Source organism: Pinus tabuliformis, chromosome Q (assembly GCF_031772625.1).
Source record: "Pinus tabuliformis cultivar Carrire ecotype Pingquan chromosome Q, CPIR1, whole genome shotgun sequence".
Taxonomy (NCBI): Eukaryota; Viridiplantae; Streptophyta; class Pinopsida; order Pinales; family Pinaceae; genus Pinus; species Pinus tabuliformis.
This window is the reverse complement of record NC_142296.1, coordinates 16,962,883-16,977,043: the sequence shown is the minus strand read 5'-3', so window position 1 is coordinate 16,977,043 and position 14,161 is coordinate 16,962,883. Positions and strand designations below refer to the sequence as shown.

Here is a 14,161-nt window from a genome sequence, read left to right as displayed (position 1 = left end):
CATGAATTATGGTTATTGTCATATTTATATCATTATGAATATTTGGAGCTATGAAGTACACCCTTGGCAACATTTTCCCATTGAAGACCATACAACCGACCAAGTGATACCGAATAAAATTTTCCTCCTGTAAATTTTTGGGTGTGCGAACAAAATGTGGTAGAAGTGTTTTCTTCTGGTCCATACCACCAATTATCAAACCCAAATATTTTTTCATATTATCATAACACTTTTTTCGATGCTTGTACAACTTTTTCTTTCACTTGTTTGTTGTTTGCGATGGTCTTGAAGTTCTTTGACAATGGAATCTACATAACATAAAAGAATCATTAAGAAATACAGTTTCATAGTTAATGACTATACAATTTTAAAAATTAAAGTTATGAATGCTTACCTCTTTCTGTCCCTTACATTTATCCCTTTTTTATTTAAGAGAAGCACATGTATTGTAAATCCCCATCCTTGTCTTCTTAGGAATATGGACATTGTTGAATTATTTCTTCCATACCTTCACAAAATATTGATATGTAATAAACTAACCATGTCCCTTAGAACCTTATGCATATTCTTTGTACAAGTTGTACATTTCTCGTCTTGAAAAATTATCTGGAATATGTATTGTCTCTCTATTTGGCATACACTCTCCATGCTTTGAAAAAAAATCTTTCATCCATGACATTGCAGTATTTGATAATGACCCAAACTGTCGTTTATGACGTACTTCTGAATAATATGTGGGATCCTTTTCCATTTTTTTTGGATTTTTGAGAGACGAAAATTACCCATCGAATGAAACATTTTGAAATCCTTTCTAAAGATAAATAAAGACCCAATATGATAATCATAACCTGACAATATAGATTGCATGCACCCAACTAAAAATGGATTTTGCATGCTTTTTCTCATTGACAAATATCTCTTCCTTTTCTCCAATGCAAATTTGAAATCCATATGTTTCAAGCAATCTTTTTGACAACATTCACTTGAAATGAGAGCGTTGATAGATCTTCTTCTCATCAGACATTCTGCTCTACACTTTGTATAACTAGAACATCTTGGATTGATACGAAAAGGTCTACTCCTACTCCTCGATACAATATTTCCTGGCAACATCTCCATCATTGGACCTGTTAGACTCCGTCTCATGTCAGAGATAGATTCTTCTTCAAAACCCTGTTTTGAAGAAGAAATCATAATGTATTGTTTTAAATTATGTAATTTATGTTCCAGCTTTTCAAAAATCAGCAGCAACTTCAAACTCCTATTCCTGCACAAGCACAATTCAAAGCATCAATCAGAGGCAAAGTTATTAAATACATAGGAATGCAAGTTGAGGTGAGCAAGTATACAGAAAGTGGGGTTCAGAAAGACATGGCCGTGCCACAGAGGTTCTGCAGGCTGTAAAGTATCCCCATTCAGCTGCACAGTCTACAACTCAAATGAGTGCATGCCATTCTGAGGGAACTCTATCACCACTGCATCTTGAATCTATAGCAGACACAAAAGTTGAGAAGATTAATTCTGATGCTTCTAGTCAGCATACTTCCCAAACGAGCCTAAGAAATGATATATCAAGAAAAAGTGATGCTGGGACGAAACAGAGGAAATCAGGAAGACTCTCATTAATGGGGTTAACAGGAAAGAATCGTAGTCTTATGAAGAACCATGAAACCGAGCTAGCTATTGAACCTGGGATTTTAATGACCAAGGATGAAGACAAAGCTGACAGCTTTGATATTTTGGAGAGATATGTGTACAAGCATAGCCTGCGCTCCTATAGGGACTTACCCTTTAAAGTTTCGGAATTGGGTACTGTATATAGAAATGAGATGTCAGGAAGGTTACATGGTCTTTTCCGTGTAAGGGGTTTCATCCAGGATAATGCACATGTCTTCTGTTTGCCCAGCCAGATCAAGGAAGAAATAAGAAGTGTTTTAGATCCGACAGAAGCAATATTGTCTCAGTTTGATTTTAAAAATTATGAAATAAACCTATCGAAAAAACCTGAAAAGGCAGTGGACAGTGATGTTATTCGGGAGAAAGCAACCCGTGCTTTAAAAGATGCTCTTGAAGACAAGGGGTGGGACTATTCTGTTGATGAAGGAAGTGGTGCATTTTATGGTTGATTGACATTGGATATGGAATATATATGTTGCAGCTCTCTTCGAATGCAGGGGCAAAGCATGATGAAATGGATTTTGAATTTCTGGAGAATGTGTCTGGGAAGCCTTACATCGTGCAGACGAACATATACGCCCATGGAATTGGGAAGAGAGAGCAACGCATTTATTTGTGGTTCGACCCCACTGCGGACTTTCACACATATTCCATTGAGTGGAACCCGCATCACATCATATTCTATGTGGACGCCACTCCCATCAGAGTATACAAGAACAATCAAGCAATGTGGGTGCCGTTCCTGAACAGCCAAGCCATGGGAGTTTTCTCCAACTTGTGGAATGCGGATGATTGGGCTACTCAAGGAGGGCAAGTGAATACCAATTGGAGCAACGCTCCCTTTGCTGCTTCTTATACAAACTTCCGCGTTGAGGGGGCGTGCCAAGTCAGATCAAATAGACACATCTCCAAGTGGGTGCGCAAAAATTACATGATCTATGACTACTGCGGAGACAAAAACAGATATCCCGTTCCTCCACCAGAATGCAGCAGTTTAGTTCTCTAAAGCAAGCAGTACATTAATTTTGTCAAAATCTAAAGAGTGTATAGTACCAGTGGGTTTGTATTTCCTAGTTTGCCTACAGTTCAGGTTGATTTCAATTTGCCTCAGCGATTTGATCTATTCTATATTGATTCAAATTCAGAGAAAAAAACGGCCCATCATGATTCACAGGGCCATCCTAGGATCTCTTGAAAGGTTCTTTGGCATATTGATAGAGCGTTATGCTGGTGACGTTTCTTTGTGGCTTTCTCCAGTGCAAGCCTGTATTGTAACCTGTAACAGGCACTCAGGTTCAATATCGTCGAAAGGTAGTGGCAAAGATAAAAGAGAACTCGGGACCATGAACATCAATGAAGTTATAGAAAAAATTCAAAACGCAGCAGCTAATAGAAATTTTATAGCATAATAAAATTCAATATTACCGTTCCCAATATGGCAATTTCCTCAAAGTGGCAAACATCTTTTCAGTGGTCATTTTGGCAGAAGCCATCTTCCAGAGTGGTATGCGATGTGAAGACCGCGTGGCTGGCCAGTTGTCAACATGGGAGGATTGTGTCATCAATGAGAGCCTACATAACAGAAAAATAAGATTCGATCTTCTATTAATAGCTTCAGTTAAATCTCCAAGTGGATCTACGCCCCAATTGATATCTTTAAGTGGCCATCAGAGGATTTTAAACAGCATTGAGTTGTTTATACATAAGTCGTTGTTTTATAGAACCTTCTGCATATGAATTAAATATATCAGTAACGTGGCAATCGTTGCAAAGTGGCATTCAAAGGTGCGATTACTTATTTCTATCATCAGCCAGTTTTCATGGGCCATTCGAAATCTTCACGCTGGAATAATGGAAGACTGTTCTATCTTTGGGAGCAGATGGAGGATCCTTTTCTATTTTCATGGATTTAGTTGAAACAGCGCCCCTGCTTTTGGGGGTCGATCTGTGGTTTTTTGTTTTAGTTGATTTAATGTATAAAAAATAATTTTGTAAAGTAGAGTGGGAGTTAGAGAGTTTTTTCTGAGCGCTGGGAGCTGCTGGAGAAGCAGAGAGCTTTGTATTGTACAGTTTTCTGCAGAGAATTTAATGGAATTTCACAGCTCTGTTTGCTGAGATTCATGTGGTATGTTGATTTAGCATAAGTTTTTCCCTTTGTCTCATATGTAATCAGTTATGTTCCATTTCATTTCATGACCCTTTCAAGCTGAACAAATGAAGTGATTAGGTAGGAATTCATAGTATTATATGCTCCTCCTATAAGTTTGTTCGCATTCGATGTTTTCTACTGTTTAAGGAGGATTCAGAGTTATTGTCTGCCCTCCTTAGCTCCTCACCAGTCTTGCCATCCCATTTGAAACCAGATTTGGTGTTAAATTGCATGCCTACCTTGCCTCAGTTGATAACCTGTGTAGTCATTATATTTTTCTGTTTGAAGCTGTGATTTTGCCCATGTAGCCCAGAAAAGCCCCGTCATTCCATTAAAAAACCCCAAAAATCATCAAATCAAACCCCCTATCAATTTACTAGCCTAAAATCTTTATTTCTATTTGGTCAGCCTAATTATATTATAAGATCTATCAAATCTGACCCGAGAGAGCCTTCTCATACCTCGTAGGGCTAGCTACGAGGTGAAATGGTTTGATGTAGCCTTGATGATTTACCTTTTCAGCCTGAGGTGAAATCACAAGCGCTAACAGGACCATCATTTGTATAAGCATTTTCATCATCATTTTGAGCAATGTTATCCTCACTATGATTAGATGTGCTTTAGAAATACTGACTTGGAAGATTTTCTTCATCTTCCCCTTCTTTAGTGCTACTGTCATAGTAGAATTAGAACTAAATGGAAAATTTGACTTTATGTTTATTGGATATTCTTCCTCATGTGCATTGTCAGTGCTACTCTCATAGTCCATAGAATTAGGACTATGTCAAAAATGTGATTGTTTACTTACTGAAAATTCTACATCCTGTTCTTTGTCACTGCTACTCTCATAGCCCTTAGGATTAGGACTAAGTGCTTAATCCTTTTCTTCGTCACTACTGCTCTCATAGTCTTTAGGATTAGGACTAAGTGGAAACTGTGACTCTTTATTTATTTTAAAATATTCATCATGTTCTTCATCACTGCTGCTCTCATATTCCATAGGATTAGGACTTAGTGGACATCGTGACACTCTATTCATTTGGAATTCTTCATCATGTTCTTCAGCACTACTGCTTTCATAGTCCATAATATTAGGACTAAGTGGACACTGTGACACTCTATTCATTTGAAATTCTTCATCATGTTGTTCACCACTGCTGCTCTCATAGTCCATAGGATTAGGACTAAGTGGACACCGTGACACTTCATTCTTTTGAATTTCTTCATCATGTTCTTCATCATTGCTGCTTTCATAGTCCATAGGATTAGGACTAAGTAGACACTGTGACACTCTATATAGTTGAAATTCTTCATCATGCTTCATCATGCTCTTCATCATTGTTGCTCTCGTAGTCCATAGGATTAGGACTAAGTGGACACCATGACACTCCATTCTTTTGAAATTATTCATCATGTTGTTCATCACCGCCACTCTCATATTCCATACGATTATGACTAAGTGGACATTGTGATACTCCATTCTTTTGAAATTCATCATCATGCTCTTCATCACTATTGCTCTCATAGTCCATAAAATTAGGACTAAGCGGACACCATGACACTCCATTCTTTTGAAATTCATCATCATGCTCTTCATCACTGCTGCTCTCATAGCCCATAGGATTAGGACTAAGTGGACACCGTGAAACTCCATTGTTTTGAAATTCTTCATCATGCTCTTCACCAATGTTGCTTTCATAATCCATAGGATTAGGACTAAGTGGAAACCGTGACTCTTTATTCATTTGAAATTCTTCATCCCGTCTTTCATCAGTGTTGCTCTCATAGTCCTTAGGATTAGGACTAAGTGGAAGAATTGACTCTCTATTCATAGTGGAATAATTTCTGTTATATTCATCGATATGAATAGAGGTGTTACGCGGTGAAAATGTTGATGCTTCACAAAGCGAAAATTCACTATCAAAAGAATCCATGCCTCTCAAATAGAAGAGGTTGAATGATACAAATGCAAACTCTCTTAATGACAATATATAGCTTAAAGAATGAAAATTTCCCTCCCCTCCAAAAATTTTGTTTCATGTATTTCCCTCCATTATTTTCTTTTACAGTTTATTGAAAAATTTTAACTAATTTTTTTTATGAAATAAATATTTAAAATTAAAACTATAAACTAAATCTTTTGCCTAAATTAATTTATTACTTAAACTGTATAATATTTACTAAGCAATTGAATGTTTTTTTAATTTTTATTATACCTTCTAAAACAAATTAATCCCACATTCATCATGCTGTAAAACAATTATGTAATATTTGTTTTATCATAGTTTCCAATATCGCCATAACAAAATTAACATGTTAAAATTTATAAAAACAAATTAATCCCACATTAACCGTACGCTAAAACAATTCCGTAATTTCCCCTATATATTAAATTTCATTATCACTATTTCTCACATCACATCAAGGTTTTCCGAAGTTCGTTAAAAGACTTACAATGAATTTGTGAAGCAGCTACATTGCTATCAACAACATATTCAACGGAGGATTATCGCATTTGAAAGGTCAGTTAATTTTTCTACTGTGAAAATTTTAAAATTAAATAAGTTTAGTGAAATTTAAATTGGTTTTAGTAGTTAAAAAATTTTGTGGGACAGATTTACCCACTACGTCCACAATGGGCGTGGTGGGCCCGATAATTCTCCTGGCGGCCCAACGGGTCCATGAGTGAGGGGCGAGCAGGGGAGGGGCTGGGCGCCAGCCTCTCTGCCCACCTTGGTGGCCTAACAACCTGTTGCCCTTACTTGGCTATAAAAGGTAACTTATGGTCAAAGTCATGGAAAAAAAAATACATTTGGATGCGTTATACAGATGGACATTACTATCTAAATTTGGAGAAGGGTTAGGCCATTTGGATTTTGGCTCTACCTATTGAATGATGATTAGTTATTACATAGAATAAGGCTTTATCTATATCATTTTTTTCAATAAAATATATAAAGGTAATAGGAGGCAATCAAATTTGGGACTTTTAGACTTTGGCTTTAATTTTCATTATTGAACCAAGCAACCTACTCTGCCATAAGGTGTGTTGCTAAGTAAGGATAAGTGAATTTATAGGAAAAGTCAATTTGTATGGTAAAGGAAATGCCATTTAGAACTCTTGCAATTGTTATTAACCAGCTCACAAAAAGATTAAAAAAATAGATCAATGACTTCAAAATCAGCGTCTGCAACGGGGCAACCTCCTTTACATTACACAAATGAACAATTCTTGGATGATACAAATGACTAAACCTCTTTTCTAGATATAGGAGTCTAAAGGGTCACAATATAATCAAAGCCGACATAACAATAATAATATAAGGGCACAACAATAACAATAGTGAGCTTCTATGGAGCACACTAATAACAATATGGAGACAATAGGGGCACAATAATAACAATAAGGGCTACAATGACAATAGTAATGGGGGAATCACTAGTATTATAGGGACCTAATATGCCCCTTCTTTAAAAAAGTGTTGTCCTCGACGCTTGAGTAGTTCTGGGTGCTCCTGCATAAAATTTTCATCCTCGCATGTGGAATCTTTAGCGGGTAAGTTCTTCCACTTGATGAGATACTCCAAAATTGATCGATTTCGTAGCTGTCAAGTTCTTGTTTCTGTGATTGGAACCTCCAATATGTTTTTTCCTTCCTCGTCAAGTTCTAGAAATATTGTTTGAGCTGGGAGCTTATCACCTATAACCTTCTTTAAACATGAAACATGGAAACTAGGTGCACTCGGGAAGCTGCGGGAAGCTCCAATTTGAATCCCATAGTACCAATCTTTTGCAACACCTTGTATGGACCATAATACTTTGGTGATAATTTATTATCCTTCTTTGCTTACTTGAGGGACATTTGTTTATATGGTTGTATTCATAGGATTACCCAGTCACCTACATCAAAATTTATTTCATTACGATGTTGATCTGCCTTTTGTTTTATTCTATTATGTGCCAAAGTGAGATTATCCTTTAAGAGTTGGAGAACTTGTTGTTGATGCTCGATGTGATCTTCCACTGCGTGAACCTTAGAATTTTCTCTTAAATATGATGTGATGGATGGTAGATGATATCCATAAAGTGCCATAAATGGGGTCATTTTTGCTGCAATATGGAAGGAAGTGTTATACCACCTTTCAGCCAGAGGCAACCATTTGACCCATTGTGTATGTTTATCAAAAACAAAGCAACAAAGATATCCTTTCAAACATTTGTTTACTATCTCAGTTTGCCCATCAAATTGAGGATGATAAGATGAGTTATGAGCTAACTGAATACCGAGACAAGAAAATAATTATGTCCAAAAAAATCTAGTGAAAATGGGATCTCTGTCACTTACAATAATCTTTGGGTTTCCATGTAGCTTTTGAATTGTTTCCATAAATGCAATAGAAACTGTACTAGCTTTAAATGGATGAGATAATGCACAAAAGTGTGCATACTTGGTAAGTTTGTCAACAACCACCATGATGACATTCTTTCCTTCGGACTTGGGTAAACCTGTGATAAAATCCATTGAAACCTCCTCCCAACGTTGGCTTGGAATGGATAAAAGTTGTAATAGGCCTAGGGTCTTAATTGATTCAAATTTACTTTGTTGGCAAACCAAACATTCCGTCACAAACTTTTGAATATCCGATTTAAGGCCATCCCAAAAAAATCCTTCTTAACACTTTGGTAAGTTTTTAAAAATCCTAAGTGCCCTCTTAAGGGAGAAGTGTGCAGTTCCATAAGAATCTTTTGTTTGAGTTGGGAATTCTTACATAGGTATAAGCGATATTTGTACCATAACAAATCAGTTTTCCAGCTAAATGTATCAGATGTACTGGGATCTTGTTGTAACTTTTGAATGAGTGCCCACACTTCTTCGTCATTCTTCCATTCATCTCTTGCTTCGTTTATCCAATATGGTTGGATAATAGAAATGACGTAAAACAATGCTTCCACATCCTCATCCTTTCTTGAGAGTGCATCTACCACAACATTTTTCTTACCTTTTTTGTAGATGATTTCATAGTCATAACCCAACATCTTTGTGACCCATTTTTGCTACTCTTCTGAAGATAATATTTGTTCTAAAAAGTATTTAAGACTATCATGATCTGTTTTTACCTTGAAGTGGCTTCCCATTAGGTAGGGTTGTCATTTCTTAAATGCATTTAGTATTGCTAACATTTCCTTCTCATAAATAGCTTTGTGTAAATACTTTCCTTTGATTGGACAACTTACGAAAGCAATGGGTCTTTCTTCTTCCATTAAAACAACACCAATTCCATTTCTCGAGGCATCAAATTCCACAATAAAGGTTTTCATGAAGTTCGGCGTAGCTAAGATCGGTGTTTGGCAAATTGCCTCTTTAAGATGTTCAAAGACCTTTGTTGCTTCTGAAGTCCATAAAAATGCATCTTTATTCAATAATGTTTTTAGAGGTGCTGCTATTCTCCCAAAATTCTTAACAAACTTGCGATAATACCCTGTCAACTCGAGAAATCCTCGCAGATTCTTTATGGATGTGGGGATTTTCCATTCCTTAATGGCTTTAATTTTTCTAGGGTCTACCCTAACACCTTCATGAGATACAATATGACCCAGATATTCCACCTCTTGTACTTCAAAGAAACATTTGGAGATTTTTGCATATGATTGTTTCTCCTCCAATAGTTTGAGCACCCTGTCAACATGTTGAACATGATCCTTCGAAGACTTGTTGTAGATTAGTATATCATCAAAAAATACTAGCACAAATTTTCTAAGGAAAGGTTTGAAAATGGAATTGATCAAACCTTGAAATGTAGAAGGTGCATTGGTAAGGCCAAAAGGCCTGACCAAAAATTCATAATGACCCTCATGAGTTCTAAATGTCATTTTTGAAATATCTTCAGTCTTCATTCTGATTTGATGATATCCTAAACGATGATCCAACTTGGTGAAGTAAATTGATCCATGCAATTCATCCAATAATTCATCAATGACAAGAATGGAAAATTTATCTTTAATAGTGAGCTTATTGAGCTCCCTATAATCTGAACACATGCGCCATGATCCATCCTTCTTGTGCACCAATACTACTGGAGCATAGAAAGAACTTTGACTAGGTTGAATTATACCGGCCTTTAGCATTTCTGCAACCATACGTTCAATTTCACTCTTTTGGGCATAGGGATATCTGTAAAGCCTGATGTTTGGAGGAAAACTTCCTGGAATCAAATGAATAGCATGATCATGATCACGAATAGGTGGGAGGCCTTTGGGAGTCTCAAATACCTTGGAATGATTGTCCAAGACTTTTTAGAGATCTGGAGAAATAGATTATTTTGATGTGGGAACCTCTAGCGAACATAATTGCAAAATTACGCCTCGTTGTTCTTTCTTTCGAAGCTTTGTCATTCCGTTAGGGCTTATTATCTTTCCTGGTTTCCCTGTGATACCCCTTAATTCAACTTCCTTTTCTTTCGAACAAAACTTCATGAAAAGTTATTGAAAATTAAAAGCTATTATACCCAAGGATTGTAGCCATTGCAATCTTAGTACAACATCAGCACCACCCATTGGAATGGAAAGCATTTGATTATTCAATACATATTCTCCCATGGATAGCTTGATATAATGGCACTTTCGAGAGCAATTTATGGTTCCTCCACTTGCAACCATCACTTGATGCTCTGGTGTCGGATATATGAAGCAATTCAATTCCGTGGCTATCTTACAATGAATATAATTATGGGTACTGCCCAAATCAATCAACACTATTAACTTTTTTCTTCTTGATATGTTCTAACAATGTAAACTGTGAAACGGAAACTATAAACGCAAAACAGGAACTCTGGCCAAAAAAACACATAAAAACATCAAAAACAGTGCTAAAAACGAAAAGTGTGTATACTGGAACGATGTTTTTTTAGGCTCAATTTTGAACATGTTTTAAAAATGGCAGTGAAAATGAGTTTTTCGTGCAAAAATTGTGCAAAAAACACCTTGAAAATGAAAAATGTTGATACTGGAATGATGGTTTTTTTTAGGGTCAATTTTAAACATTTTAAAAAAATGCCAAATAAACCGAAATTTTATGTGCAAAAAAACAATTGTTTTTGACGAAAAAACACATTAATGTTTTTGGTAGAATAACATTTTTCTTTCCTATGTATAAATTCAACATGTTTTAATAATGTCGATAAAGATAAAATAATGGGATCTGAAACACATTAAAATTTTATTGGTTTTCATCCATGTTGTTAAACATATAATAACATCACACTAAAAATTGCTAAAATTCTAATTGTTTTCAACCATAACATTAAAGATAAAAAATAAAAAATAAAAATGGAAAATTTTCAACCATAAAATTAAAAAACCATAACATTATAAACAAATTACATAACTAAATTAGTCAAATTTCATTATTTGTACATTGAATGAAAAATACATTATATCTCTAATTTATTGTTACATTGTAGATATTCTAAACAATAAAAATCATCATAATTAAAACATATAATCCAACAACATAAAAATGAGTCATAACTTCTGATTTAACACCATATAGAAATAAAAAAAAAAATTTCAAGATACGATGCAAACATCAGTTATATAAACTGTCTTATACAATTATTCCAAATCACTCATATTTTATTGCACACCATCAGAATTCACATCTTCAGATGAATGACTGGATGCAGATGAAGATGTTCCATATTCTTCTCTTTCATCAACTAGTGCCCCATCTGAGTCCACATACATGCCCACCATTTCAGGTTTCAAAATTCTTCTGGATCTACGACTGGTTTCAGCAGACTCCCATCTCAACACTATTCTTTCTGGTAACAACCTTTTCATAATCTCTATCACCTTGAAGCGAAGAGTTCCTCTCTTAGTTAAATTGAAGTCATAAACAAGTATGTCAACATCCTCCAATTTTAAGAATTCTATGCGGCGACGATTTATATTTGTACCCTTTCTTTTTCTCTTTCCGCCAAATTTTTATCAGCTACCATCTTTGGCTTATAGACACCATTGAATGGGTGTGTATTTGTGGCATACCAATGTACTTCAACACCTGTAACATCTTCATTTTCCGTAAATATCTTTATAACCTTAGCAACCCAGAATGGATAGCCATTGGGATCTCCATCTGCTAGCATTGTGATCATGCAACTCTCCTTAATATCCTCTACTGAACCCCTGTAAAGGTCTTCCATGGCTTCACATTGTGCACGAGATCTTTTGGAACCAATATACATCTCTCTTTCCTCTGTCTGTGAAGAATTAATAATACCTTGAGATTGTTGTTGTTCAACAATGTTTCTTTCTTCATGTTCATTCGACACATTTTGTGGCCAAATAAATGGATTTTTCAAAGATATATCTTCATTTATTGTTCTTGAAATGGTATCACTTTAATTATTAAAAAATGACTCCCACCAAACTGTATCAACAATGTCAAACTACTCATATGTATATCTAATACATTTTTTAATTTCTTCCAGGCAATCAGAATAATTTATATCTTTATTATGTCTGCGTGCATTATGAACTTCACCAACTGATTGTAATAACAATATTTTTGATGCAAATATTGGATGATCTCGAATGAACTTCAAAAATTCCAAACCTGATGACAATGCCCATTCTGCAGTAGTTGAATACTTCTTGCCCCATATTAGTGTTTTCCCATCAAGTTTTTTGATACGAAATTGATGTTGGAAGCTAATGTCATTAAGTTGTTCAATGCATTTCTCCTCACTATGCGATCCCAGAATAAAACTTCGCATGTCAACAGTTTCCTCCAACACATCAAAAGTAGGCTCTGACATGTATGATTTCTTAATACATTCAATTAATGACAGAAAGCTCCCAACTTCCTTCCTCAATGTGACTGAAAAACGACTAAACATCTGATCAATATGGTCATGAGTGTGCCCAACAAGAAGGAAACCAACCTTTACCTTCTAAAAAATTCTCAATTCAACAAGCATGTTTAGATTTCCAAAAACAACCTGATTTTTGTTTTCACGGCAAGTGTTGTCCAATTGTAGATACAAAACTTCAGGAAAATTACCAGACCAATGAGAAAGCACATCATGAATTATGGTTATTGTCATATTTACATCATTATGAATATTTGGAGCTATGAAGTACACCCTTGGCAACATTTTCCCATTGAAGACCATACAACCGACCAAGTGATACCGAATAAAATTTTCCTCTTGTAAATTTTTGGGTGTGCGAACAAAATGTGGTAGAAGTGTTTTCTTCTGGTCCATACCACCAATTATCAAACCCAAATATTTTTTTCATATTATCATAACACTTCTTTCGATGCTTGTACAACTTTTTCCTTTCACTTGTTTGTTGTTCGCGATGCTCTTGAAGTTCTTTGACAATGGAATCTACATAACATAAAAGAATCATTAAGAAATACATTTTCATAGTTAATGACTATAAAAATTTAAAAATTAAAGTTATGAATGCTTACCTCTTTCTGTCCCTTCACATTTATCCCTTTTTTATTTAAGAGAAGCACATGTACTGTAAATCCCCATCCTTTTCTTCTTAGAAATACGGACATTGTTGAATTATTTCTTCCATACCTTCACAAAATATTGATATGTAATAAACTGACCATGTCCCTCAAAACCTTATGCATATTCTTTGTACAAGTTGTAGATTTCTTGTCTTGAAAAATTATGTGGAATATGTATTGTCTCTCTATTTGGCATACACTCTCCATGCTTTGAAAAGAAATATTTCATCCATGACATTGCAGTATTTGATAATGGCCCAAACTGTCATTTATGACGTACTTCTGAATAATATGTGGGATCCTTTTCCATTTTTTTTTGGATTCTTGAGAGACGAAAATTACCCATCGAATGAAACATTTTGAAAGCCTTTCTAAAGATAAATAAAGACCCAATATGATAATCATAACCTGACAATCTAGATTGCATGCACCCAACTAAAAATGAATTTTGCATGCTTTTTTCATTGATAAATATCTCTTCCTTTTCTCTAATGCAAATTTGAAATCCATATGTTTCAAGCAATATTTTTGACAACATTCACTTGAAATGAGAGCGCTGATAGAACTTCTTCTCATCAGATATTCTGCTCTACACTTTGTATAACTAGAACATTTTGGATTGATACGAAAAGGTCTGCTCCTACTCCTCGATACAATATTTCCTGGCAACATCTCCATCATTGGACCATCATTTGTATAAGCATTTTCATCATCATTTTGAGGAATGTTATCCTCACTATGATCAGATGTGCTTTTGAAATACTGACTTGGAAGATATTCTTCATATTCTCCTTCTTTAGTGCTACTGT

The 14,161-nt window shown here is 35.3% G+C and overlaps 1 pseudogene; it reads left to right on the top strand.

Moving 5' to 3' along the window:
• Nucleotides 1-2,149: 2,149 nt before the first annotated feature.
• On the top strand, nt 2,150-2,683 carry LOC149218047 (xyloglucan endotransglucosylase/hydrolase protein 9 pseudogene; annotated as a pseudogene).
• The last annotated feature ends 11,478 nt before the right edge of the window (nt 2,684-14,161 follow it).